Genomic DNA, 27375 nt, shown 5'->3' on the forward strand with positions numbered 1-27375 from the left:
GGAAGGATCCAGCAGAGTTTGTAGATTCCTGGCTTGGCACTGCCCTGCCTGCCAGGCCAAGTGGCCAGAAATGAAGGCCATTTTCCATGGGAAAAACGAAGTCCTTTCCCCAGGGTCTCAGTAATATGTTCAAGGTGGCGTTTGAGGCTCTAAGTACTTCCAGGGCCCTAGTTGCTGCCAGCTTTTCTTTTGGAAAAATCCAGCAACGATTGCATCATTCTAGCTAGGCTCCCACTTTCTGCCAGGGTGAGTGGCTGCCAAGGGAGGCCATTTGCCATGGGAAAAAGAAGTCCTTTCCCCAGGGTCTGGGTGTCAGATGAAAGGTGGCCTTTGGGGTTCTGAGGACTTGTAGGGTAGTACTTACTGGCTAGAGTAGAGGAAATGGATTCTATTTGAATATCTGTCTAGAGGCTTTGCCCCACAGGTCCTGGTTGTCCTTGATGGGCTGCAGCTGTGAGCATTGAAGAGAACTGGGATAAAAGGGGGCGGCGTAGCCATTCAGGGAGAGCCTTGAAGGAGCCCTGAACTGGGAAAGAACAGCATGCAGAAGAAAGCGTCTGTGCTGTGAAGATCTGCAGCCATAAGAACACACCGAGGAGGTATGGCCTTTAGCAATCTGAGAACAGCATGATGGGACTCTAGAGAAATAGAACAACAACAAGTGGCAGCTTTCGATTTGGAGCAATCCAGCAAAGCTTGCAAATTTCTTGCTGGGCACCACCCTCTTGGTCAGGGCGAGTGGCCAGAAATGGAGGCCATTTTCCATGGGGAAAACGAAGTCATTGGCCCAGGCTCTGGGTGTCAGATGACTGGTGGCATCTGGGGCTCTAAGGACTTGCAGGGTCCTAGTTGCTGGCAGCTTTCGTTCTGGAAGGATCCAGCAGAGTTTGTAGATTCCTGGCTTGGCACTGCCCTGCCTGCCAGGCAGAGTGGCCACAAATGAAGGCCATTTTCCATGGGAAAAACGAAGTCCTTTCCCCAGGGTCTCAGTAATATGTTCAAGGTGGCGTTTGAGGCTCTAAGTACTTCCAGGGCCCTAGTTGCTGCCAGCTTTTCTTTTGGAAAAATCCAGCAACGATTGCATCATTCTAGCTAGGCTCCCACTTTCTGCCAGGGTGAGTGGCTGCCAAGGGAGGCCATTTGCCATGGGAAAAAGAAGTCCTTTCCCCAGGGTCTGGGTGTCAGATGAAAGGTGGCCTTTGGGGTTCTGAGGACTTGTAGGGTAGTACTTACTGGCTAGAGTAGAGGAAATGGATTCTATTTGAATATCTGTCCCACAGGTCCTGGTTGTCCTTGATGGGCTGCAGCTGTGAGCATTGAAGAGAACTGGGATAAAAGGGGGCGGCGTAGCCATTCAGGGAGAGCCTTGAAGGAGCCCTGAACTGGGAAAGAACAGCATGCAGAAGAAAGCGTCTGTGCTGTGAAGATCTGCAGCCATAAGAACACACCGAGGAGGTATGGACTTTAGCAATCTGAGAACAGCATGATGGGACTCTAGAGAAATAGAACAACAACAAGTGGTAGCTTTAGATTTGGAGCAATCCAGCAAAGCTTGCAAATTTCTTGCTGGGCACCACCCTCTTGGTCAGGGCGAGTGGCCAGAAATGGAGGCCATTTTCCATGGGGAAAACGAAGTCATTGGCCCAGGCTCTGGGTGTCAGATGACTGGTGGCATCTGGGGCTCTAAGGACTTGCAGGGTCCTAGTTGCTGGCAGCTTTCGTTCTGGAAGGATGCAGCACAGTTTGTAGATTCCTGGCTTGGCACTGCCCTGCCTGCCAGGCCAAGTGGCCAGAAATGAAGGCCATTTTCCATGGGAAAAACGAAGTCCTTTCCCCAGGGTCTCAGTAATATGTTCAAGGTGGCGTTTGAGGCTCTAAGTACTTCCAGGGCCCTAGTTGCTGCCAGCTTTTCTTTTGGAAAAATCCAGCAACGATTGCATCATTCTAGCTAGGCTCCCACTTTCTGCCAGGGTGAGTGGCTGCCAAGGGAGGCCATTTGCCATGGGAAAAAGAAGTCCTTTCCCCAGGGTCTGGGTGTCAGATGAAAGGTGGCCTTTGGGGTTCTGAGGACTTGTAGGGTAGTACTTACTGGCTAGAGTAGAGGAAATGGATTCTATTTGAATATCTGTCTAGAGGCTTTGCCCCACAGGTCCTGGTTGTCCTTGATGGGCTGCAGCTGTGAGCATTGAAGAGAACTGGGATAAAAGGGGGCGGCGTAGCCATTCAGGGAGAGCCTTGAAGGAGCCCTGAACTGGGAAAGAACAGCATGCAGAAGAAAGCGTCTGTGCTGTGAAGATCTGCAGCCATAAGAACACACCGAGGAGGTATGGCCTTTAGCAATCTGAGAACAGCATGATGGGACTCTAGAGAAATAGAACAACAACAAGTGGCAGCTTTCGATTTGGAGCAATCCAGCAAAGCTTGCAAATTTCTTGCTGGGCACCACCCTCTTGGTCAGGGCGAGTGGCCAGAAATGGAGGCCATTTTCCATGGGGAAAACGAAGTCATTGGCCCAGGCTCTGGGTGTCAGATGACTGGTGGCATCTGGGGCTCTAAGGACTTGCAGGGTCCTAGTTGCTGGCAGCTTTCGTTCTGGAAGGATCCAGCAGAGTTTGTAGATTCCTGGCTTGGCACTGCCCTGCCTGCCAGGCAGAGTGGCCACAAATGAAGGCCATTTTCCATGGGAAAAACGAAGTCCTTTCCCCAGGGTCTCAGTAATATGTTCAAGGTGGCGTTTGAGGCTCTAAGTACTTCCAGGGCCCTAGTTGCTGCCAGCTTTTCTTTTGGAAAAATCCAGCAACGATTGCATCATTCTAGCTAGGCTCCCACTTTCTGCCAGGGTGAGTGGCTGCCAAGGGAGGCCATTTGCCATGGGAAAAAGAAGTCCTTTCCCCAGGGTCTGGGTGTCAGATGAAAGGTGGCCTTTGGGGTTCTGAGGACTTGTAGGGTAGTACTTACTGGCTAGAGTAGAGGAAATGGATTCTATTTGAATATCTGTCCCACAGGTCCTGGTTGTCCTTGATGGGCTGCAGCTGTGAGCATTGAAGAGAACTGGGATAAAAGGGGGCGGCTTAGCCATTCAGGGAGAGCCTTGAAGGAGCCCTGAACTGGGAAAGAACAGCATGCAGAAGAAAGCGTCTGTGCTGTGAAGATCTGCAGCCATAAGAACACACCGAGGAGGTATGGACTTTAGCAATCTGAGAACAGCATGATGGGACTCTAGAGAAATAGAACAACAACAAGTGGCAGCTTTAGATTTGGAGCAATCCAGCAAAGCTTGCAAATTTCTTGCTGGGCACCACCCTCTTGGTCAGGGCGAGTGGCCAGAAATGGAGGCCATTTTCCATGGGGAAAACGAAGTCATTGGCCCAGGCTCTGGGTGTCAGATGACAGGTGGCATCTGGGGCTGTAAGGACTTGCAGGGTCCTAGTTGCTGGCAGCTTTCGTTCTGGAAGGATCCAGCAGAGTTTGTAGATTCCTGGCTTGGCACTGCCCTGCCTGCCAGGCCAAGTGGCCACAAATGAAGGCCATTTTCCATGGGAAAAAGAAGTCCTTTCCCCAGGGTCTCAGTAATATGTTCAAGGTGGCGTTTGAGGCTCTAAGTACTTCCAGGGCCCTAGTTGCTGCCAGCTTTTCTTTTGGAAAAATCCAGCAACGATTGCATCATTCTAGCTAGGCTCCCACTTTCTGCCAGGGTGAGTGGCTGCCAAGGGAGGCCATTTGCCATGGGAAAAAGAAGTCCTTTCCCCAGGGTCTGGGTGTCAGATGAAAGGTGGCCTTTGGGGTTCTGAGGACTTGTAGGGTAGTACTTACTGGCTAGAGTAGAGGAAATGGATTCTATTTGAATATCTGTCTAGAGGCTTTGCCCCACAGGTCCTGGTTGTCCTTGATGGGCTGCAGCTGTGAGCATTGAAGAGAACTGGGATAAAAGGGGGCGGCGTAGCCATTCAGGGAGAGCCTTGAAGGAGCCCTGAACTGGGAAAGAACAGCATGCAGAAGAAAGCGTCTGTGCTGTGAAGATCTGCAGCCATAAGAACACACCGAGGAGGTATGGACTTTAGCAATCTGAGAACAGCATGATGGGACTCTAGAGAAATAGAACAACAACAAGTGGTAGCTTTAGATTTGGAGCAATCCAGCAAAGCTTGCAAATTTCTTGCTGGGCACCACCCTCTTGGTCAGGGCGAGTGGCCAGAAATGGAGGCCATTTTCCATGGGGAAAACGAAGTCATTGGCCCAGGCTCTGGGTGTCAGATGACTGGTGGCATCTGGGGCTCTAAGGACTTGCAGGGTCCTAGTTGCTGGCAGCTTTCGTTCTGGAAGGATCCAGCAGAGTTTGTAGATTCCTGGCTTGGCACTGCCCTGCCTGCCAGGCCAAGTGGCCAGAAATGAAGGCCATTTTCCATGGGAAAAACGAAGTCCTTTCCCCAGGGTCTCAGTAATATGTTCAAGGTGGCGTTTGAGGCTCTAAGTACTTCCAGGGCCCTAGTTGCTGCCAGCTTTTCTTTTGGAAAAATCCAGCAACGATTGCATCATTCTAGCTAGGCTCCCACTTTCTGCCAGGGTGAGTGGCTGCCAAGGGAGGCCATTTGCCATGGGAAAAAGAAGTCCTTTCCCCAGGGTCTGGGTGTCAGATGAAAGGTGGCCTTTGGGGTTCTGAGGACTTGTAGGGTAGTACTTACTGGCTAGAGTAGAGGAAATGGATTCTATTTGAATATCTGTCTAGAGGCTTTGCCCCACAGGTCCTGGTTGTCCTTGATGGGCTGCAGCTGTGAGCATTGAAGAGAACTGGGATAAAAGGGGGCGGCGTAGCCATTCAGGGAGAGCCTTGAAGGAGCCCTGAACTGGGAAAGAACAGCATGCAGAAGAAAGCGTCTGTGCTGTGAAGATCTGCAGCCATAAGAACACACCGAGGAGGTATGGCCTTTAGCAATCTGAGAACAGCATGATGGGACTCTAGAGAAATAGAACAACAACAAGTGGCAGCTTTCGATTTGGAGCAATCCAGCAAAGCTTGCAAATTTCTTGCTGGGCACCACCCTCTTGGTCAGGGCGAGTGGCCAGAAATGGAGGCCATTTTCCATGGGGAAAACGAAGTCATTGGCCCAGGCTCTGGGTGTCAGATGACTGGTGGCATCTGGGGCTCTAAGGACTTGCAGGGTCCTAGTTGCTGGCAGCTTTCGTTCTGGAAGGATCCAGCAGAGTTTGTAGATTCCTGGCTTGGCACTGCCCTGCCTGCCAGGCAGAGTGGCCACAAATGAAGGCCATTTTCCATGGGAAAAACGAAGTCCTTTCCCCAGGGTCTCAGTAATATGTTCAAGGTGGCGTTTGAGGCTCTAAGTACTTCCAGGGCCCTAGTTGCTGCCAGCTTTTCTTTTGGAAAAATCCAGCAACGATTGCATCATTCTAGCTAGGCTCCCACTTTCTGCCAGGGTGAGTGGCTGCCAAGGGAGGCCATTTGCCATGGGAAAAAGAAGTCCTTTCCCCAGGGTCTGGGTGTCAGATGAAAGGTGGCCTTTGGGGTTCTGAGGACTTGTAGGGTAGTACTTACTGGCTAGAGTAGAGGAAATGGATTCTATTTGAATATCTGTCCCACAGGTCCTGGTTGTCCTTGATGGGCTGCAGCTGTGAGCATTGAAGAGAACTGGGATAAAAGGGGGCGGCTTAGCCATTCAGGGAGAGCCTTGAAGGAGCCCTGAACTGGGAAAGAACAGCATGCAGAAGAAAGCGTCTGTGCTGTGAAGATCTGCAGCCATAAGAACACACCGAGGAGGTATGGACTTTAGCAATCTGAGAACAGCATGATGGGACTCTAGAGAAATAGAACAACAACAAGTGGCAGCTTTCGATTTGGAGCAATCCAGCAAAGCTTGCAAATTTCTTGCTGGGCACCACCCTCTTGGTCAGGGCGAGTGGCCAGAAATGGAGGCCATTTTCCATGGGGAAAACGAAGTCATTGGCCCAGGCTCTGGGTGTCAGATGACAGGTGGCATCTGGGGCTGTAAGGACTTGCAGGGTCCTAGTTGCTGGCAGCTTTCGTTCTGGAAGGATCCAGCAGAGTTTGTAGATTCCTGGCTTGGCACTGCCCTGCCTGCCAGGCCAAGTGGCCACAAATGAAGGCCATTTTCCATGGGAAAAAGAAGTCCTTTCCCCAGGGTCTCAGTAATATGTTCAAGGTGGCGTTTGAGGCTCTAAGTACTTCCAGGGCCCTAGTTGCTGCCAGCTTTTCTTTTGGAAAAATCCAGCAACGATTGCATCATTCTAGCTAGGCTCCCACTTTCTGCCAGGGTGAGTGGCTGCCAAGGGAGGCCATTTGCCATGGGAAAAAGAAGTCCTTTCCCCAGGGTCTGGGTGTCAGATGAAAGGTGGCCTTTGGGGTTCTGAGGACTTGTAGGGTAGTACTTACTGGCTAGAGTAGAGGAAATGGATTCTATTTGAATATCTGTCTAGAGGCTTTGCCCCACAGGTCCTGGTTGTCCTTGATGGGCTGCAGCTGTGAGCATTGAAGAGAACTGGGATAAAAGGGGGCGGCGTAGCCATTCAGGGAGAGCCTTGAAGGAGCCCTGAACTGGGAAAGAACAGCATGCAGAAGAAAGCGTCTGTGCTGTGAAGATCTGCAGCCATAAGAACACACCGAGGAGGTATGGCCTTTAGCAATCTGAGAACAGCATGATGGGACTCTAGAGAAATAGAACAACAACAAGTGGCAGCTTTCGATTTGGAGCAATCCAGCAAAGCTTGCAAATTTCTTGCTGGGCACCACCCTCTTGGTCAGGGCGAGTGGCCAGAAATGGAGGCCATTTTCCATGGGGAAAACGAAGTCATTGGCCCAGGCTCTGGGTGTCAGATGACTGGTGGCATCTGGGGCTCTAAGGACTTGCAGGGTCCTAGTTGCTGGCAGCTTTCGTTCTGGAAGGATCCAGCAGAGTTTGTAGATTCCTGGCTTGGCACTGCCCTGCCTGCCAGGCAGAGTGGCCACAAATGAAGGCCATTTTCCATGGGAAAAACGAAGTCCTTTCCCCAGGGTCTCAGTAATATGTTCAAGGTGGCGTTTGAGGCTCTAAGTACTTCCAGGGCCCTAGTTGCTGCCAGCTTTTCTTTTGGAAAAATCCAGCAACGATTGCATCATTCTAGCTAGGCTCCCACTTTCTGCCAGGGTGAGTGGCTGCCAAGGGAGGCCATTTGCCATGGGAAAAAGAAGTCCTTTCCCCAGGGTCTGGGTGTCAGATGAAAGGTGGCCTTTGGGGTTCTGAGGACTTGTAGGGTAGTACTTACTGGCTAGAGTAGAGGAAATGGATTCTATTTGAATATCTGTCCCACAGGTCCTGGTTGTCCTTGATGGGCTGCAGCTGTGAGCATTGAAGAGAACTGGGATAAAAGGGGGCGGCTTAGCCATTCAGGGAGAGCCTTGAAGGAGCCCTGAACTGGGAAAGAACAGCATGCAGAAGAAAGCGTCTGTGCTGTGAAGATCTGCAGCCATAAGAACACACCGAGGAGGTATGGACTTTAGCAATCTGAGAACAGCATGATGGGACTCTAGAGAAATAGAACAACAACAAGTGGCAGCTTTCGATTTGGAGCAATCCAGCAAAGCTTGCAAATTTCTTGCTGGGCACCACCCTCTTGGTCAGGGCGAGTGGCCAGAAATGGAGGCCATTTTCCATGGGGAAAACGAAGTCATTGGCCCAGGCTCTGGGTGTCAGATGACTGGTGGCATCTGGGGCTCTAAGGACTTGCAGGGTCCTAGTTGCTGGCAGCTTTCGTTCTGGAAGGATCCAGCAGAGTTTGTAGATTCCTGGCTTGGCACTGCCCTGCCTGCCAGGCCAAGTGGCCACAAATGAAGGCCATTTTCCATGGGAAAAAGAAGTCCTTTCCCCAGGGTCTCAGTAATATGTTCAAGGTGGCGTTTGAGGCTCTAAGTACTTCCAGGGCCCTAGTTGCTGCCAGCTTTTCTTTTGGAAAAATCCAGCAACGATTGCATCATTCTAGCTAGGCTCCCACTTTCTGCCAGGGTGAGTGGCTGCCAAGGGAGGCCATTTGCCATGGGAAAAAGAAGTCCTTTCCCCAGGGTCTGGGTGTCAGATGAAAGGTGGCCTTTGGGGTTCTGAGGACTTGTAGGGTAGTACTTACTGGCTAGAGTAGAGGAAATGGATTCTATTTGAATATCTGTCTAGAGGCTTTGCCCCACAGGTCCTGGTTGTCCTTGATGGGCTGCAGCTGTGAGCATTGAAGAGAACTGGGATAAAAGGGGGCGGCGTAGCCATTCAGGGAGAGCCTTGAAGGAGCCCTGAACTGGGAAAGAACAGCATGCAGAAGAAAGCGTCTGTGCTGTGAAGATCTGCAGCCATAAGAACACACCGAGGAGGTATGGACTTTAGCAATCTGAGAACAGCATGATGGGACTCTAGAGAAATAGAACAACAACAAGTGGTAGCTTTAGATTTGGAGCAATCCAGCAAAGCTTGCAAATTTCTTGCTGGGCACCACCCTCTTGGTCAGGGCGAGTGGCCAGAAATGGAGGCCATTTTCCATGGGGAAAACGAAGTCATTGGCCCAGGCTCTGGGTGTCAGATGACTGGTGGCATCTGGGGCTCTAAGGACTTGCAGGGTCCTAGTTGCTGGCAGCTTTCGTTCTGGAAGGATCCAGCAGAGTTTGTAGATTCCTGGCTTGGCACTGCCCTGCCTGCCAGGCCAAGTGGCCAGAAATGAAGGCCATTTTCCATGGGAAAAACGAAGTCCTTTCCCCAGGGTCTCAGTAATATGTTCAAGGTGGCGTTTGAGGCTCTAAGTACTTCCAGGGCCCTAGTTGCTGCCAGCTTTTCTTTTGGAAAAATCCAGCAACGATTGCATCATTCTAGCTAGGCTCCCACTTTCTGCCAGGGTGAGTGGCTGCCAAGGGAGGCCATTTGCCATGGGAAAAAGAAGTCCTTTCCCCAGGGTCTGGGTGTCAGATGAAAGGTGGCCTTTGGGGTTCTGAGGACTTGTAGGGTAGTACTTACTGGCTAGAGTAGAGGAAATGGATTCTATTTGAATATCTGTCTAGAGGCTTTGCCCCACAGGTCCTGGTTGTCCTTGATGGGCTGCAGCTGTGAGCATTGAAGAGAACTGGGATAAAAGGGGGCGGCGTAGCCATTCAGGGAGAGCCTTGAAGGAGCCCTGAACTGGGAAAGAACAGCATGCAGAAGAAAGCGTCTGTGCTGTGAAGATCTGCAGCCATAAGAACACACCGAGGAGGTATGGCCTTTAGCAATCTGAGAACAGCATGATGGGACTCTAGAGAAATAGAACAACAACAAGTGGCAGCTTTCGATTTGGAGCAATCCAGCAAAGCTTGCAAATTTCTTGCTGGGCACCACCCTCTTGGTCAGGGCGAGTGGCCAGAAATGGAGGCCATTTTCCATGGGGAAAACGAAGTCATTGGCCCAGGCTCTGGGTGTCAGATGACTGGTGGCATCTGGGGCTCTAAGGACTTGCAGGGTCCTAGTTGCTGGCAGCTTTCGTTCTGGAAGGATCCAGCAGAGTTTGTAGATTCCTGGCTTGGCACTGCCCTGCCTGCCAGGCAGAGTGGCCACAAATGAAGGCCATTTTCCATGGGAAAAACGAAGTCCTTTCCCCAGGGTCTCAGTAATATGTTCAAGGTGGCGTTTGAGGCTCTAAGTACTTCCAGGGCCCTAGTTGCTGCCAGCTTTTCTTTTGGAAAAATCCAGCAACGATTGCATCATTCTAGCTAGGCTCCCACTTTCTGCCAGGGTGAGTGGCTGCCAAGGGAGGCCATTTGCCATGGGAAAAAGAAGTCCTTTCCCCAGGGTCTGGGTGTCAGATGAAAGGTGGCCTTTGGGGTTCTGAGGACTTGTAGGGTAGTACTTACTGGCTAGAGTAGAGGAAATGGATTCTATTTGAATATCTGTCCCACAGGTCCTGGTTGTCCTTGATGGGCTGCAGCTGTGAGCATTGAAGAGAACTGGGATAAAAGGGGGCGGCTTAGCCATTCAGGGAGAGCCTTGAAGGAGCCCTGAACTGGGAAAGAACAGCATGCAGAAGAAAGCGTCTGTGCTGTGAAGATCTGCAGCCATAAGAACACACCGAGGAGGTATGGACTTTAGCAATCTGAGAACAGCATGATGGGACTCTAGAGAAATAGAACAACAACAAGTGGCAGCTTTAGATTTGGAGCAATCCAGCAAAGCTTGCAAATTTCTTGCTGGGCACCACCCTCTTGGTCAGGGCGAGTGGCCAGAAATGGAGGCCATTTTCCATGGGGAAAACGAAGTCATTGGCCCAGGCTCTGGGTGTCAGATGACAGGTGGCATCTGGGGCTGTAAGGACTTGCAGGGTCCTAGTTGCTGGCAGCTTTCGTTCTGGAAGGATCCAGCAGAGTTTGTAGATTCCTGGCTTGGCACTGCCCTGCCTGCCAGGCCAAGTGGCCACAAATGAAGGCCATTTTCCATGGGAAAAAGAAGTCCTTTCCCCAGGGTCTCAGTAATATGTTCAAGGTGGCGTTTGAGGCTCTAAGTACTTCCAGGGCCCTAGTTGCTGCCAGCTTTTCTTTTGGAAAAATCCAGCAACGATTGCATCATTCTAGCTAGGCTCCCACTTTCTGCCAGGGTGAGTGGCTGCCAAGGGAGGCCATTTGCCATGGGAAAAAGAAGTCCTTTCCCCAGGGTCTGGGTGTCAGATGAAAGGTGGCCTTTGGGGTTCTGAGGACTTGTAGGGTAGTACTTACTGGCTAGAGTAGAGGAAATGGATTCTATTTGAATATCTGTCTAGAGGCTTTGCCCCACAGGTCCTGGTTGTCCTTGATGGGCTGCAGCTGTGAGCATTGAAGAGAACTGGGATAAAAGGGGGCGGCGTAGCCATTCAGGGAGAGCCTTGAAGGAGCCCTGAACTGGGAAAGAACAGCATGCAGAAGAAAGCGTCTGTGCTGTGAAGATCTGCAGCCATAAGAACACACCGAGGAGGTATGGACTTTAGCAATCTGAGAACAGCATGATGGGACTCTAGAGAAATAGAAGAACAACAAGTGGCAGCTTTAGATTTGGAGCAATCCAGCAAAGCTTGCAAATTTCTTGCTGGGCACCACCCTCTTGGTCAGGGCGAGTGGCCAGAAATGGAGGCCATTTTCCATGGGGAAAACGAAGTCATTGGCCCAGGCTCTGGGTGTCAGATGACTGGTGGCATCTGGGGCTCTAAGGACTTGCAGGGTCCTAGTTGCTGGCAGCTTTCGTTCTGGAAGGATCCAGCAGAGTTTGTAGATTCCTGGCTTGGCACTGCCCTGCCTGCCAGGCCAAGTGGCCACAAATGAAGGCCATTTTCCATGGGAAAAACGAAGTCCTTTCCCCAGGGTCTCAGTAATATGTTCAAGGTGGCGTTTGAGGCTCTAAGTACTTCCAGGGCCCTAGTTGCTGCCAGCTTTTCTTTTGGAAAAATCCAGCAACGATTGCATCATTCTAGCTAGGCTCCCACTTTCTGCCAGGGTGAGTGGCTGCCAAGGGAGGCCATTTGCCATGGGAAAAAGAAGTCCTTTCCCCAGGGTCTGGGTGTCAGATGAAAGGTGGCCTTTGGGGTTCTGAGGACTTGTAGGGTAGTACTTACTGGCTAGAGTAGAGGAAATGGATTCTATTTGAATATCTGTCCCACAGGTCCTGGTTGTCCTTGATGGGCTGCAGCTGTGAGCATTGAAGAGAACTGGGATAAAAGGGGGCGGCTTAGCCATTCAGGGAGAGCCTTGAAGGAGCCCTGAACTGGGAAAGAACAGCATGCAGAAGAAAGCGTCTGTGCTGTGAAGATCTGCAGCCATAAGAACACACCGAGGAGGTATGGACTTTAGCAATCTGAGAACAGCATGATGGGGCTCTAGAGAAATAGAACAACAACAAGTGGCAGCTTTAGATTTGGAGCAATCCAGCAAAGCTTGCAAATTTCTTGCTGGGCACCACCCTCTTGGTCAGGGCGAGTGGCCAGAAATGGAGGCCATTTTCCATGGGGAAAACGAAGTCATTGGCCCAGGCTCTGGGTGTCAGATGACTGGTGGCATCTGGGGCTCTAAGGACTTGCAGGGTCCTAGTTGCTGGCAGCTTTCGTTTTGGAAGGATCCAGCACAGTTTGTAGATTCCTGGCTTGGCACTGCCCTGCCTGCCAGGCCAAGTGGCCAGAAATGAAGGCCATTTTCCATGGGAAAAACGAAGTCCTTTCCCCAGGGTCTCAGTAATATGTTCAAGGTGGCGTTTGAGGCTCTAAGTACTTCCAGGGCCCTAGTTGCTGCCAGCTTTTCTTTTGGAAAAATCCAGCAACGATTGCATCATTCTAGCTAGGCTCCCACTTTCTGCCAGGGTGAGTGGCTGCCAAGGGAGGCCATTTGCCATGGGAAAAAGAAGTCCTTTCCCCAGGGTCTGGGTGTCAGATAAAAGGTGGCCTTTGGGGTTCTGAGGACTTGTAGGGTAGTACTTACTGGCTAGAGTAGAGGAAATGGATTCTATTTGAATATCTGTCTAGAGGCTTTGCCCCACAGGTCCTGGTTGTCCTTGATGGGCTGCAGCTGTGAGCATTGAAGAGAACTGGGATAAAAGGGGGCGGCGTAGCCATTCAGGGAGAGCCTTGAAGGAGCCCTGAACTGGGAAAGAACAGCATGCAGAAGAAAGCGTCTGTGCTGTGAAGATCTGCAGCCATAAGAACACACCGAGGAGGTATGGCCTTTAGCAATCTGAGAACAGCATGATGGGACTCTAGAGAAATAGAACAACAACAAGTGGCAGCTTTCGATTTGGAGCAATCCAGCAAAGCTTGCAAATTTCTTGCTGGGCACCACCCTCTTGGTCAGGGCGAGTGGCCAGAAATGGAGGCCATTTTCCATGGGGAAAACGAAGTCATTGGCCCAGGCTCTGGGTGTCAGATGACTGGTGGCATCTGGGGCTCTAAGGACTTGCAGGGTCCTAGTTGCTGGCAGCTTTCGTTCTGGAAGGATCCAGCAGAGTTTGTAGATTCCTGGCTTGGCACTGCCCTGCCTGCCAGGCCAAGTGGCCAGAAATGAAGGCCATTTTCCATGGGAAAAACGAAGTCCTTTCCCCAGGGTCTCAGTAATATGTTCAAGGTGGCGTTTGAGGCTCTAAGTACTTCCAGGGCCCTAGTTGCTGCCAGCTTTTCTTTTGGAAAAATCCAGCAACGATTGCATCATTCTAGCTAGGCTCCCACTTTCTGCCAGGGTGAGTGGCTGCCAAGGGAGGCCATTTGCCATGGGAAAAAGAAGTCCTTTCCCCAGGGTCTGGGTGTCAGATGAAAGGTGGCCTTTGGGGTTCTGAGGACTTGTAGGGTAGTACTTACTGGCTAGAGTAGAGGAAATGGATTCTATTTGAATATCTGTCCCACAGGTCCTGGTTGTCCTTGATGGGCTGCAGCTGTGAGCATTGAAGAGAACTGGGATAAAAGGGGGCGGCGTAGCCATTCAGGGAGAGCCTTGAAGGAGCCCTGAACTGGGAAAGAACAGCATGCAGAAGAAAGCGTCTGTGCTGTGAAGATCTGCAGCCATAAGAACACACCGAGGAGGTATGGCCTTTAGCAATCTGAGAACAGCATGATGGGACTCTAGAGAAATAGAACAACAACAAGTGGCAGCTTTCGATTTGGAGCAATCCAGCAAAGCTTGCAAATTTCTTGCTGGGCACCACCCTCTTGGTCAGGGCGAGTGGCCAGAAATGGAGGCCATTTTCCATGGGGAAAACGAAGTCATTGGCCCAGGCTCTGGGTGTCAGATGACTGGTGGCATCTGGGGCTCTAAGGACTTGCAGGGTCCTAGTTGCTGGCAGCTTTCGTTCTGGAAGGATCCAGCACAGTTTGTAGATTCCTGGCTTGGCACTGCCCTGCCTGCCAGGCCAAGTGGCCACAAATGAAGGCCATTTTCCATGGGAAAAACGAAGTCCTTTCCCCAGGGTCTCAGTAATATGTTCAAGGTGGCGTTTGAGGCTCTAAGTACTTCCAGGGCCCTAGTTGCTGCCAGCTTTTCTTTTGGAAAAATCCAGCAACGATTGCATCATTCTAGCTAGGCTCCCACTTTCTGCCAGGGTGAGTGGCTGCCAAGGGAGGCCATTTGCCATGGGAAAAAGAAGTCCTTTCCCCAGGGTCTGGGTGTCAGATGAAAGGTGGCCTTTGGGGTTCTGAGGACTTGTAGGGTAGTACTTACTGGCTAGAGTAGAGGAAATGGATTCTATTTGAATATCTGTCCCACAGGTCCTGGTTGTCCTTGATGGGCTGCAGCTGTGAGCATTGAAGAGAACTGGGATAAAAGGGGGCGGCTTAGCCATTCAGGGAGAGCCTTGAAGGAGCCCTGAACTGGGAAAGAACAGCATGCAGAAGAAAGCGTCTGTGCTGTGAAGATCTGCAGCCATAAGAACACACCGAGGAGGTATGGACTTTAGCAATCTGAGAACAGCATGATGGGACTCTAGAGAAATAGAACAACAACAAGTGGCAGCTTTCGATTTGGAGCAATCCAGCAAAGCTTGCAAATTTCTTGCTGGGCACCACCCTCTTGGTCAGGGCGAGTGGCCAGAAATGGAGGCCATTTTCCATGGGGAAAACGAAGTCATTGGCCCAGGCTCTGGGTGTCAGATGACAGGTGGCATCTGGGGCTGTAAGGACTTGCAGGGTCCTAGTTGCTGGCAGCTTTCGTTCTGGAAGGATCCAGCAGAGTTTGTAGATTCCTGGCTTGGCACTGCCCTGCCTGCCAGGCCAAGTGGCCACAAATGAAGGCCATTTTCCATGGGAAAAACGAAGTCCTTTCCCCAGGGTCTCAGTAATATGTTCAAGGTGGCGTTTGAGGCTCTAAGTACTTCCAGGGCCCTAGTTGCTGCCAGCTTTTCTTTTGGAAAAATCCAGCAACGATTGCATCATTCTAGCTAGGCTCCCACTTTCTGCCAGGGTGAGTGGCTGCCAAGGGAGGCCATTTGCCATGGGAAAAAGAAGTCCTTTCCCCAGGGTCTGGGTGTCAGATGAAAGGTGGCCTTTGGGGTTCTGAGGACTTGGAGGGTAGTACTTACTGGCTAGAGTAGAGGAAATGGATTCTATTTGAATATCTGTCTAGAGGCTTTGCCCCACAGGTCCTGGTTGTCCTTGATGGGCTGCAACTGTGAGCATTGAAGAGAACTGGGATAAAAGGGGGCGGCGTAGCCATTCAGGGAGAGCCTTGAAGGAGCCCTGAACTGGGAAAGAACAGCATGCAGAAGAAAGCGTCTGTGCTGTGAAGATCTGCAGCCATAAGAACACACCGAGGAGGTATGGCCTTTAGCAATCTGAGAACAGCATGATGGGACTCTAGAGAAATAGAACAACAACAAGTGGCAGCTTTCGATTTGGAGCAATCCAGCAAAGCTTGCAAATTTCTTGCTGGGCACCACCCTCTTGGTCAGGGCGAGTGGCCAGAAATGGAGGCCATTTTCCATGGGGAAAACGAAGTCATTGGCCCAGGCTCTGGGTATCAGATGACTGGTGGCATCTGGGGCTCTAAGGACTTGCAGGGTCCTAGTTGCTGGCAGCTTTCGTTCTGGAAGGATCCAGCAGAGTTTGTAGATTCCTGGCTTGGCACTGCCCTGCCTGCCAGGCCAAGTGGCCACAAATGAAGGCCATTTTCCATGGGAAAAACGAAGTCCTTTCCCCAGGGTCTCAGTAATATGTTCAAGGTGGCGTTTGAGGCTCTAAGTACTTCCAGGGCCCTAGTTGCTGCCAGCTTTTCTTTTGGAAAAATCCAGCAACGATTGCATCATTCTAGCTAGGCTCCCACTTTCTGCCAGGGTGAGTGGCTGCCAAGGGAGGCCATTTGCCATGGGAAAAAGAAGTCCTTTCCCCAGGGTCTGGGTGTCAGATGAAAGGTGGCCTTTGGGGTTCTGAGGACTTGTAGGGTAGTACTTACTGGCTAGAGTAGAGGAAATGGATTCTATTTGAATATCTGTCCCACAGGTCCTGGTTGTCCTTGATGGGCTGCAGCTGTGAGCATTGAAGAGAACTGGGATAAAAGGGGGCGGCGTAGCCATTCAGGGAGAGCCTTGAAGGAGCCCTGAACTGGGAAAGAACAGCATGCAGAAGAAAGCGTCTGTGCTGTGAAGATCTGCAGCCATAAGAACACACCGAGGAGGTATGGACTTTAGCAATCTGAGAACAGCATGATGGGACTCTAGAGAAATAGAACAACAACAAGTGGCAGCTTTAGATTTGGAGCAATCCAGCAAAGCTTGCAAATTTCTTGCTGGGCACCACCCTCTTGGTCAGGGCGAGTGGCCAGAAATGGAGGCAATTTTCCATGGGGAAAACGAAGTCATTGGCCCAGGCTCTGGGTGTCAGATGACTGGTGGCATCTGGGGCTCTAAGGACTTGCAGGGTCCTAGTTGCTGGCAGCTTTCGTTCTGGAAGGATCCAGCAGAGTTTGTAGATTCCTGGCTTGGCACTGCCCTGCCTGCCAGGCCAAGTGGCCACAAATGAAGGCCATTTTCCATGGGAAAAACGAAGTCCTTTCCCCAGGGTCTCAGTAATATGTTCAAGGTGGCGTTTGAGGCTCTAAGTACTTCCAGGGCCCTAGTTGCTGCCAGCTTTTCTTTTGGAAAAATCCAGCAACGATTGCATCATTCTAGCTAGGCTCCCACTTTCTGCCAGGGTGAGTGGCTGCCAAGGGAGGCCATTTGCCATGGGAAAAAGAAGTCCTTTCCCCAGGGTCTGGGTGTCAGATGAAAGGTGGCCTTTGGGGTTCTGAGGACTTGGAGGGTAGTACTTACTGGCTAGAGTAGAGGAAATGGATTCTATTTGAATATCTGTCTAGAGGCTTTGCCCCACAGGTCCTGGTTGTCCTTGATGGGCTGCAGCTGTGAGCATTGAAGAGAACTGGGATAAAAGGGGGCGGCGTAGCCATTCAGGGAGAGCCTTGAAGGAGCCCTGAACTGGGAAAGAACAGCATGCAGAAGAAAGCGTCTGTGCTGTGAAGATCTGCAGCCATAAGAACACACCGAGGAGGTATGGACTTTAGCAATCTGAGAACAGCATGATGGGACTCTAGAGAAATAGAAGAACAACAAGTGGCAGCTTTAGATTTGGAGCAATCCAGCAAAGATTGCAAATTTCTTGCTGGGCACCACCCTCTTGGTCAGGGCGAGTGGCCAGAAATGGAGGCCATTTTCCATGGGGAAAACGAAGTCATTGGCCCAGGCTCTGGGTGTCAGATGACTGGTGGCATCTGGGGCTCTAAGGACTTGCAGGGTCCTAGTTGCTGGCAGCTTTCGTTCTGGAAGGATCCAGCAGAGTTTGTAGATTCCTGGCTTGGCACTGCCCTGCCTGCCAGGCAGAGTGGCCAGAAATGAAGGCCATTTTCCATGGGAAAAACGAAGTCCTTTCCCCAGGGTCTCAGTAATATGTTCAAGGTGGCGTTTGAGGCTCTAAGTACTTCCAGGGCCCTAGTTGCTGCCAGCTTTTCTTTTGGAAAAATCCAGCAACGATTGCATCATTCTAGCTAGGCTCCCACTTTCTGCCAGGGTGAGTGGCTGCCAAGGGAGGCCATTTGCCATGGGAAAAAGTCCTTTCCCCAGGGTCTGGGTGTCAGATGAAAGGTGGCCTTTGGGGTTCTGAGGACTTGTAGGGTAGTACTTACTGGCTAGAGTAGAGGAAATGGATTCTATTTGAATATCTGTCTAGAGGCTTTGCCCCACAGGTCCTGGTTGTCCTTGATGGGCTGCAGCTGTGAGCATTGAAGAGAACTGGGATAAAAGGGGGCGGCGTAGCCATTCAGGGAGAGCCTTGAAGGAGCCCTGAACTGGGAAAGAACAGCATGCAGAAGAAAGCGTCTGTGCTGTGAAGATCTGCAGCCATAAGAACACACCGAGGAGGTATGGACTTTAGCAATCTGAGAACAGCATGATGGGACTCTAGAGAAATAGAACAACAACAAGTGGCAGCTTTCGATTTGGAGCAATCCAGCAAAGCTTGCAAATTTCTTGCTGGGCACCACCCTCTTGGTCAGGGCGAGTGGCCAGAAATGGAGGCCATTTTCCATGGGGAAAACGAAGTCATTGGCCCAGGCTCTGGGTGTCAGATGACAGGTGGCATCTGGGGCTGTAAGGACTTGCAGGGTCCTAGTTGCTGGCAGCTTTCGTTCTGGAAGGATCCAGCAGAGTTTGTAGATTCCTGGCTTGGCACTGCCCTGCCTGCCAGGCCAAGTGGCCACAAATGAAGGCCATTTTCCATGGGAAAAACGAAGTCCTTTCCCCAGGGTCTCAGTAATATGTTCAAGGTGGCGTTTGAGGCTCTAAGTACTTCCAGGGCCCTAGTTGCTGCCAGCTTTTCTTTTGGAAAAATCCAGCAACGATTGCATCATTCTAGCTAGGCTCCCACTTTCTGCCAGGGTGAGTGGCTGCCAAGGGAGGCCATTTGCCATGGGAAAAAGAAGTCCTTTCCCCAGGGTCTGGGTGTCAGATGAAAGGTGGCCTTTGGGGTTCTGAGGACTTGTAGGGTAGTACTTACTGGCTAGAGTAGAGGAAATGGATTCTATTTGAATATCTGTCCCACAGGTCCTGGTTGTCCTTGATGGGCTGCAGCTGTGAGCATTGAAGAGAACTGGGATAAAAGGGGGCGGCGTAGCCATTCAGGGAGAGCCTTGAAGGAGCCCTGAACTGGGAAAGAACAGCATGCAGAAGAAAGCGTCTGTGCTGTGAAGATCTGCAGCCATAAGAACACACCGAGGAGGTATGGACTTTAGCAATCTGAGAACAGCATGATGGGACTCTAGAGAAATAGAACAACAACAAGTGGCAGCTTTAGATTTGGAGCAATCCAGCAAAGCTTGCAAATTTCTTGCTGGGCACCACCCTCTTGGTCAGGGCGAGTGGCCAGAAATGGAGGCAATTTTCCATGGGGAAAACGAAGTCATTGGCCCAGGCTCTGGGTGTCAGATGACTGGTGGCATCTGGGGCTGTAAGGACTTGCAGGGTCCTAGTTGCTGGCAGCTTTCGTTCTGGAAGGATCCAGCAGAGTTTGTAGATTCCTGGCTTGGCACTGCCCTGCCTGCCAGGCCAAGTGGCCAGAAATGAAGGCCATTTTCCATGGGAAAAACGAAGTCCTTTCCCCAGGGTCTCAGTAATATGTTCAAGGTGGCGTTTGAGGCTCTAAGTACTTCCAGGGCCCTAGTTGCTGCCAGCTTTTCTTTTGGAAAAATCCAGCAACGATTGCATCATTCTAGCTAGGCTCCCACTTTCTGCCAGGGTGAGTGGCTGCCAAGGGAGGCCATTTGCCATGGGAAAAAGAAGTCCTTTCCCCAGGGTCTGGGTGTCAGATGAAAGGTGGCCTTTGGGGTTCTGAGGACTTGTAGGGTAGTACTTACTGGCTAGAGTAGAGGAAATGGATTCTATTTGAATATCTGTCCCACAGGTCCTGGTTGTCCTTGATGGGCTGCAGCTGTGAGCATTGAAGAGAACTGGGATAAAAGGGGGCGGCGTAGCCATTCAGGGAGAGCCTTGAAGGAGCCCTGAACTGGGAAAGAACAGCATGCAGAAGAAAGCGTCTGTGCTGTGAAGATCTGCAGCCATAAGAACACACCGAGGAGGTATGGACTTTAGCAATCTGAGAACAGCATGATGGGACTCTAGAGAAATAGAACAACAACAAGTGGCAGCTTTAGATTTGGAGCAATCCAGCAAAGCTTGCAAATTTCTTGCTGGGCACCACCCTCTTGGTCAGGGCGAGTGGCCAGAAATGGAGGCCATTTTCCATGGGGAAAACGAAGTCATTGGCCCAGGCTCTGGGTGTCAGATGACTGGTGGCATCTGGGGCTCTAAGGACTTGCAGGGTCCTAGTTGCTGGCAGCTTTCGTTCTGGAAGGATCCAGCAGAGTTTGTAGATTCCTGGCTTGGCACTGCCCTGCCTGCCAGGCCAAGTGGCCACAAATGAAGGCCATTTTCCATGGGAAAAACGAAGTCCTTTCCCCAGGGTCTCAGTAATATGTTCAAGGTGGCGTTTGAGGCTCTAAGTACTTCCAGGGCCCTAGTTGCTGCCAGCTTTTCTTTTGGAAAAATCCAGCAACGATTGCATCATTCTAGCTAGGCTCCCACTTTCTGCCAGGGTGAGTGGCTGCCAAGGGAGGCCATTTGCCATGGGAAAAAGAAGTCCTTTCCCCAGGGTCTGGGTGTCAGATGAAAGGTGGCCTTTGGGGTTCTGAGGACTTGTAGGGTAGTACTTACTGGCTAGAGTAGAGGAAATGGATTCTATTTGAATATCTGTCCCACAGGTCCTGGTTGTCCTTGATGGGCTGCAGCTGTGAGCATTGAAGAGAACTGGGATAAAAGGGGGCGGCGTAGCCATTCAGGGAGAGCCTTGAAGGAGCCCTGAACTGGGAAAGAACAGCATGCAGAAGAAAGCGTCTGTGCTGTGAAGATCTGCAGCCATAAGAACACACCGAGGAGGTATGGACTTTAGCAATCTGAGAACAGCATGATGGGACTCTAGAGAAATAGAACAACAACAAGTGGCAGCTTTCGATTTGGAGCAATCCAGCAAAGCTTGCAAATTTCTTGCTGGGCACCACCCTCTTGGTCAGGGCGAGTGGCCAGAAATGGAGGCCATTTTCCATGGGGAAAACGAAGTCATTGGCCCAGGCTCTGGGTGTCAGATGACTGGTGGCATCTGGGGCTGCAAGGACTTGCAGGGTCCTAGTTGCTGGCAGCTTTCGTTCTGGAAGGATCCAGCAGAGTTTGTAGATTCCTGGCTTGGCACTGCCCTGCCTGCCAGGCCAAGTGGCCACAAATGAAGGCCATTTTCCATGGGAAAAACGAAGTCCTTTCCCCAGGGTCTCAGTAATATGTTCAAGGTGGCGTTTGAGGCTCTAAGTACTTCCAGGGCCCTAGTTGCTGCCAGCTTTTCTTTTGGAAAAATCCAGCAACGATTGCATCATTCTAGCTAGGCTCCCACTTTCTGCCAGGGTGAGTGGCTGCCAAGGGAGGCCATTTGCCATGGGAAAAAGAAGTCCTTTCCCCAGGGTCTGGGTGTCAGATGAAAGGTGGCCTTTGGGGTTCTGAGGACTTGTAGGGTAGTACTTACTGGCTAGAGTAGAGGAAATGGATTCTATTTGAATATCTGTCTAGAGGCTTTGCCCCACAGGTCCTGGTTGTCCTTGATGGGCTGCAGCTGTGAGCATTGAAGAGAACTGGGATAAAAGGGGGCGGCGTAGCCATTCAGGGAGAGCCTTGAAGGAGCCCTGAACTGGGAAAGAACAGCATGCAGAAGAAAGCGTCTGTGCTGTGAAGATCTGCAGCCATAAGAACACACCGAGGAGGTATGGACTTTAGCAATCTGAGAACAGCATGATGGGACTCTAGAGAAATAGAACAACAACAAGTGGCAGCTTTAGATTTGGAGCAATCCAGCAAAGCTTGCAAATTTCTTGCTGGGCACCACCCTCTTGGTCAGGGCGAGTGGCCAGAAATGGAGGCCATTTTCCATGGGGAAAACAAAGTCATTGGCCCAGGCTCTGGGTGTCAGATGACTGGTGGCATCTGGGGCTCTAAGGACTTGCAGGGTCCTAGTTGCTGGCAGCTTTCGTTCTGGAAGGATCCAGCAGAGTTTGTAGATTCCTGGCTTGGCACTGCCCTGCCTGCCAGGCCAAGTGGCCAGAAATGAAGGCCATTTTCCATGGGAAAAACGAAGTCCTTTCCCCAGGGTCTCAGTAATATGTTCAAGGTGGCGTTTGAGGCTCTAAGTACTTCCAGGGCCCTAGTTGCTGCCAGCTTTTCTTTTGGAAAAATCCAGCAACGATTGCATCATTCTAGCTAGGCTCCCACTTTCTGCCAGGGTGAGTGGCTGCCAAGGGAGGCCATTTGCCATGGGAAAAAGAAGTCCTTTCCCCAGGGTCTGGGTGTCAGATGAAAGGTGGCCTTTGGGGTTCTGAGGACTTGTAGGGTAGTACTTACTGGCTAGAGTAGAGGAAATGGATTCTATTTGAATATCTGTCCCACAGGTCCTGGTTGTCCTTGATGGGCTGCAGCTGTGAGCATTGAAGAGAACTGGGATAAAAGGGGGCGGCTTAGCCATTCAGGGAGAGCCTTGAAGGAGCCCTGAACTGGGAAAGAACAGCATGCAGAAGAAAGCGTCTGTGCTGTGAAGATCTGCAGCCATAAGAACACACCGAGGAGGTATGGACTTTAGCAATCTGAGAACAGCATGATGGGACTCTAGAGAAATAGAACAACAACAAGTGGCAGCTTTAGATTTGGAGCAATCCAGCAAAGCTTGCAAATTTCTTGCTGGGCACCACCCTCTTGGTCAGGGCGAGTGGCCAGAAATGGAGGCCATTTTCCATGGGGAAAACGAAGTCATTGGCCCAGGCTCTGGGTGTCAGATGACTGGTGGCATCTGGGGCTCTAAGGACTTGCAGGGTCCTAGTTGCTGGCAGCTTTCGTTCTGGAAGGATCCAGCAGAGTTTGTAGATTCCTGGCTTGGCACTGCCCTGCCTGCCAGGCCAAGTGGCCACAAATGAAGGCCATTTTCCATGGGAAAAACGAAGTCCTTTCCCCAGGGTCTCAGTAATATGTTCAAGGTGGCGTTTGAGGCTCTAAGTACTTCCAGGGCCCTAGTTGCTGCCAGCTTTTCTTTTGGAAAAATCCAGCAACGATTGCATCATTCTAGCTAGGCTCCCACTTTCTGCCAGGGTGAGTGGCTGCCAAGGGAGGCCATTTGCCATGGGAAAAAGAAGTCCTTTCCCCAGGGTCTGGGTGTCAGATGAAAGGTGGCCTTTGGGGTTCTGAGGACTTGTAGGGTAGTACTTAGTGGCTAGAGTAGAGGAAATGGATTCTATTTGAATATCTGTCTAGAGGCTTTGCCCCACAGGTCCTGGTTGTCCTTGATGGGCTGCAGCTGTGAGCATTGAAGAGAACTGGGATAAAAGGGGGCGGCGTAGCCATTCAGGGAGAGCCTTGAAGGAGCCCTGAACTGGGAAAGAACAGCATGCAGAAGAAAGCGTCTGTGCTGTGAAGATCTGCAGCCATAAGAACACACCGAGGAGGTATGGCCTTTAGCAATCTGAGAACAGCATGATGGGACTCTAGAGAAATAGAACAACAACAAGTGGCAGCTTTCGATTTGGAGCAATCCAGCAAAGCTTGCAAATTTCTTGCTGGGCACCACCCTCTTGGTCAGGGCGAGTGGCCAGAAATGGAGGCCATTTTCCATGGGGAAAACGAAGTCATTGGCCCAGGCTCTGGGTGTCAGATGACTGGTGGCATCTGGGGCTCTAAGGACTTGCAGGGTCCTAGTTGCTGGCAGCTTTCGTTCTGGAAGGATCCAGCAGAGTTTGTAGATTCCTGGCTTGGCACTGCCCTGCCTGCCAGGCCAAGTGGCCAGAAATGAAGGCCATTTTCCATGGGAAAAACGAAGTCCTTTCCCCAGGGTCTCAGTAATATGTTCAAGGTGGCGTTTGAGGCTCTAAGTACTTCCAGGGCCCTAGTTGCTGCCAGCTTTTCTTTTGGAAAAATCCAGCAACGATTGCATCATTCTAGCTAGGCTCCCACTTTCTGCCAGGGTGAGTGGCTGCCAAGGGAGGCCATTTGCCATGGGAAAAAGAAGTCCTTTCCCCAGGGTCTGGGTGTCAGATGAAAGGTGGCCTTTGGGGTTCTGAGGACTTGTAGGGTAGTACTTACTGGCTAGAGTAGAGGAAATGGATTCTATTTGAATATCTGTCCCACAGGTCCTGGTTGTCCTTGATGGGCTGCAGCTGTGAGCATTGAAGAGAACTGGGATAAAAGGGGGCGGCGTAGCCATTCAGGGAGAGCCTTGAAGGAGCCCTGAACTGGGAAAGAACAGCATGCAGAAGAAAGCGTCTGTGCTGTGAAGATCTGCAGCCATAAGAACACACCGAGGAGGTATGGACTTTAGCAATCTGAGAACAGCATGATGGGACTCTAGAGAAATAGAACAACAACAAGTGGCAGCTTTCGATTTGGAGCAATCCAGCAAAGCTTGCAAATTTCTTGCTGGGCACCACCCTCTTGGTCAGGGCGAGTGGCCAGAAATGGAGGCCATTTTCCATGGGGAAAACGAAGTCATTGGCCCAGGCTCTGGGTGTCAGATGACAGGTGGCATCTGGGGCTCTAAGGACTTGCAGGGTCCTAGTTGCTGGCAGCTTTCGTTCTGGAAGGATCCAGCAGAGTTTGTAGATTCCTGGCTTGGCACTGCCCTGCCTGCCAGGCCAAGTGGCCACAAATGAAGGCCATTTTCCATGGGAAAAACGAAGTCCTTTCCCCAGGGTCTCAGTAATATGTTCAAGGTGGCGTTTGAGGCTCTAAGTACTTCCAGGGCCCTAGTTGCTGCCAGCTTTTCTTTTGGAAAAATCCAGCAACGATTGCATCATTCTAGCTAGGCTCCCACTTTCTGCCAGGGTGAGTGGCTGCCAAGGGAGGCCATTTGCCATGGGAAAAAGAAGTCCTTTCCCCAGGGTCTGGGTGTCAGATGAAAGGTGGCCTTTGGGGTTCTGAGGACTTGTAGGGTAGTACTTACTGGCTAGAGTAGAGGAAATGGATTCTATTTGAATATCTGTCCCACAGGTCCTGGTTGTCCTTGATGGGCTGCAGCTGTGAGCATTGAAGAGAACTGGGATAAAAGGGGGCGGCGTAGCCATTCAGGGAGAGCCTTGAAGGAGCCCTGAACTGGGAAAGAACAGCATGCAGAAGAAAGCGTCTGTGCTGTGAAGATCTGCAGCCATAAGAACACACCGAGGAGGTATGGACTTTAGCAATCTGAGAACAGCATGATGGGACTCTAGAGAAATAGAACAACAACAAGTGGCAGCTTTCGATTTGGAGCAATCCAGCAAAGCTTGCAAATTTCTTGCTGGGCACCACCCTCTTGGTCAGGGCGAGTGGCCAGAAATGGAGGCAATTTTCCATGGGGAAAACGAAGTCATTGGCCCAGGCTCTGGGTGTCAGATGACTGGTGGCATCTGGGGCTCTAAGGACTTGCAGGGTCCTAGTTGCTGGCAGCTTTCGTTCTGGAAGGATCCAGCAGAGTTTGTAGATTCCTGGCTTGGCACTGCCCTGCCTGCCAGGCCAAGTGGCCACAAATGAAGGCCATTTTCCATGGGAAAAACGAAGTCCTTTCCCCAGGGTCTCAGTAATATGTTCAAGGTGGCGTTTGAGGCTCTAAGTACTTCCAGGGCCCTAGTTGCTGCCAGCTTTTCTTTTGGAAAAATCCAGCAACGATTGCATCATTCTAGCTAGGCTCCCACTTTCTGCCAGGGTGAGTGGCTGCCAAGGGAGGCCATTTGCCATGGGAAAAAGAAGTCCTTTCCCCAGGGTCTGGGTGTCAGATGAAAGGTGGCCTTTGGGGTTCTGAGGACTTGTAGGGTAGTACTTACTGGCTAGAGTAGAGGAAATGGATTCTATTTGAATATCTGTCTAGAGGCTTTGCCCCACAGGTCCTGGTTGTCCTTGATGGGCTGCAGCTGTGAGCATTGAAGAGAACTGGGATAAAAGGGGGCGGCGTAGCCATTCAGGGAGAGCCTTGAAGGAGCCCTGAACTGGGAAAGAACAGCATGCAGAAGAAAGCGTCTGTGCTGTGAAGATCTGCAGCCATAAGAACACACCGAGGAGGTATGGACTTTAGCAATCTGAGAACAGCATGATGGGACTCTAGAGAAATAGAACAACAACAAGTGGCAGCTTTCGATTTGGAGCAATCCAGCAAAGCTTGCAAATTTCTTGCTGGGCACCACCCTCTTGGTCAGGGCGAGTGGCCAGAAATGGAGGCCATTTTCCATGGGGAAAACGAAGTCATTGGCCCAGGCTCTGGGTGTCAGATGACTGGTGGCATCTGGGGCTCTAAGGACTTGCAGGGTCCTAGTTGCTGGCAGCTTTCGTTCTGGAAGGATCCAGCAGAGTTTGTAGATTCCTGGCTTGGCACTGCCCTGCCTGCCAGGCCAAGTGGCCACAAATGAAGGCCATTTTCCATGGGAAAAACGAAGTCCTTTCCCCAGGGTCTCAGTAATATGTTCAAGGTGGCGTTTGAGGCTCTAAGTACTTCCAGGGCCCTAGTTGCTGCCAGCTTTTCTTTTGGAAAAATCCAGCAACGATTGCATCATTCTAGCTAGGCTCCCACTTTCTGCCAGGGTGAGTGGCTGCCAAGGGAGGCCATTTGCCATGGGAAAAAGAAGTCCTTTCCCCAGGGTCTGGGTGTCAGATGAAAGGTGGCCTTTGGGGTTCTGAGGACTTGTAGGGTAGTACTTACTGGCTAGAGTAGAGGAAATGGATTCTATTTGAATATCTGTCTAGAGGCTTTGCCCCACAGGTCCTGGTTGTCCTTGATGGGCTGCAGCTGTGAGCATTGAAGAGAACTGGGATAAAAGGGGGCGGCGTAGCCATTCAGGGAGAGCCTTGAAGGAGCCCTGAACTGGGAAAGAACAGCATGCAGAAGAAAGCGTCTGTGCTGTGAAGATCTGCAGCCATAAGAACACACCGAGGAGGTATGGCCTTTAGCAATCTGAGAACAGCATGATGGGACTCTAGAGAAATAGAAGAACAACAAGTGGCAGCTTTCGATTTGGAGCAATCCAGCAAAGCTTGCAAATTTCTTGCTGGGCACCACCCTCTTGGTCAGGGCGAGTGGCCAGAAATGGAGGCCATTTTCCATGGGGAAAACGAAGTCATTGGCCCAGGCTCTGGGTGTCAGATGACTGGTGGCATCTGGGGCTGTAAGGACTTGCAGGGTCCTAGTTGCTGGCAGCTTTCGTTCTGGAAGGATCCAGCACAGTTTGTAGATTCCTGGCTTGGCACTGCCCTGCCTGCCAGGCCAAGTGGCCACAAATGAAGGCCATTTTCCATGGGAAAAACGAAGTCCTTTCCCCAGGGTCTCAGTAATATGTTCAAGGTGGCGTTTGAGGCTCTAAGTACTTCCAGGGCCCTAGTTGCTGCCAGCTTTTCTTTTGGAAAAATCCAGCAACGATTGCATCATTCTAGCTAGGCTCCCACTTTCTGCCAGGGTGAGTGGCTGCCAAGGGAGGCCATTTGCCATGGGAAAAAGAAGTCCTTTCCCCAGGGTCTGGGTGTCAGATGAAAGGTGGCCTTTGGGGTTCTGAGGACTTGTAGGGTAGTACTTACTGGCTAGAGTAGAGGAAATGGATTCTATTTGAATATCTGTCCCACAGGTCCTGGTTGTCCTTGATGGGCTGCAGCTGTGAGCATTGAAGAGAACTGGGATAAAAGGGGGCGGCGTAGCCATTCAGGGAGAGCCTTGAAGGAGCCCTGAACTGGGAAAGAACAGCATGCAGAAGAAAGCGTCTGTGCTGTGAAGATCTGCAGCCATAAGAACACACCGAGGAGGTATGGACTTTAGCAATCTGAGAACAGCATGATGGGACTCTAGAGAAATAGA

This window comes from Agelaius phoeniceus, chromosome 27, assembly GCF_051311805.1.
Source record: "Agelaius phoeniceus isolate bAgePho1 chromosome 27, bAgePho1.hap1, whole genome shotgun sequence".
NCBI classification, from domain to species: Eukaryota; Metazoa; Chordata; class Aves; order Passeriformes; family Icteridae; genus Agelaius; species Agelaius phoeniceus.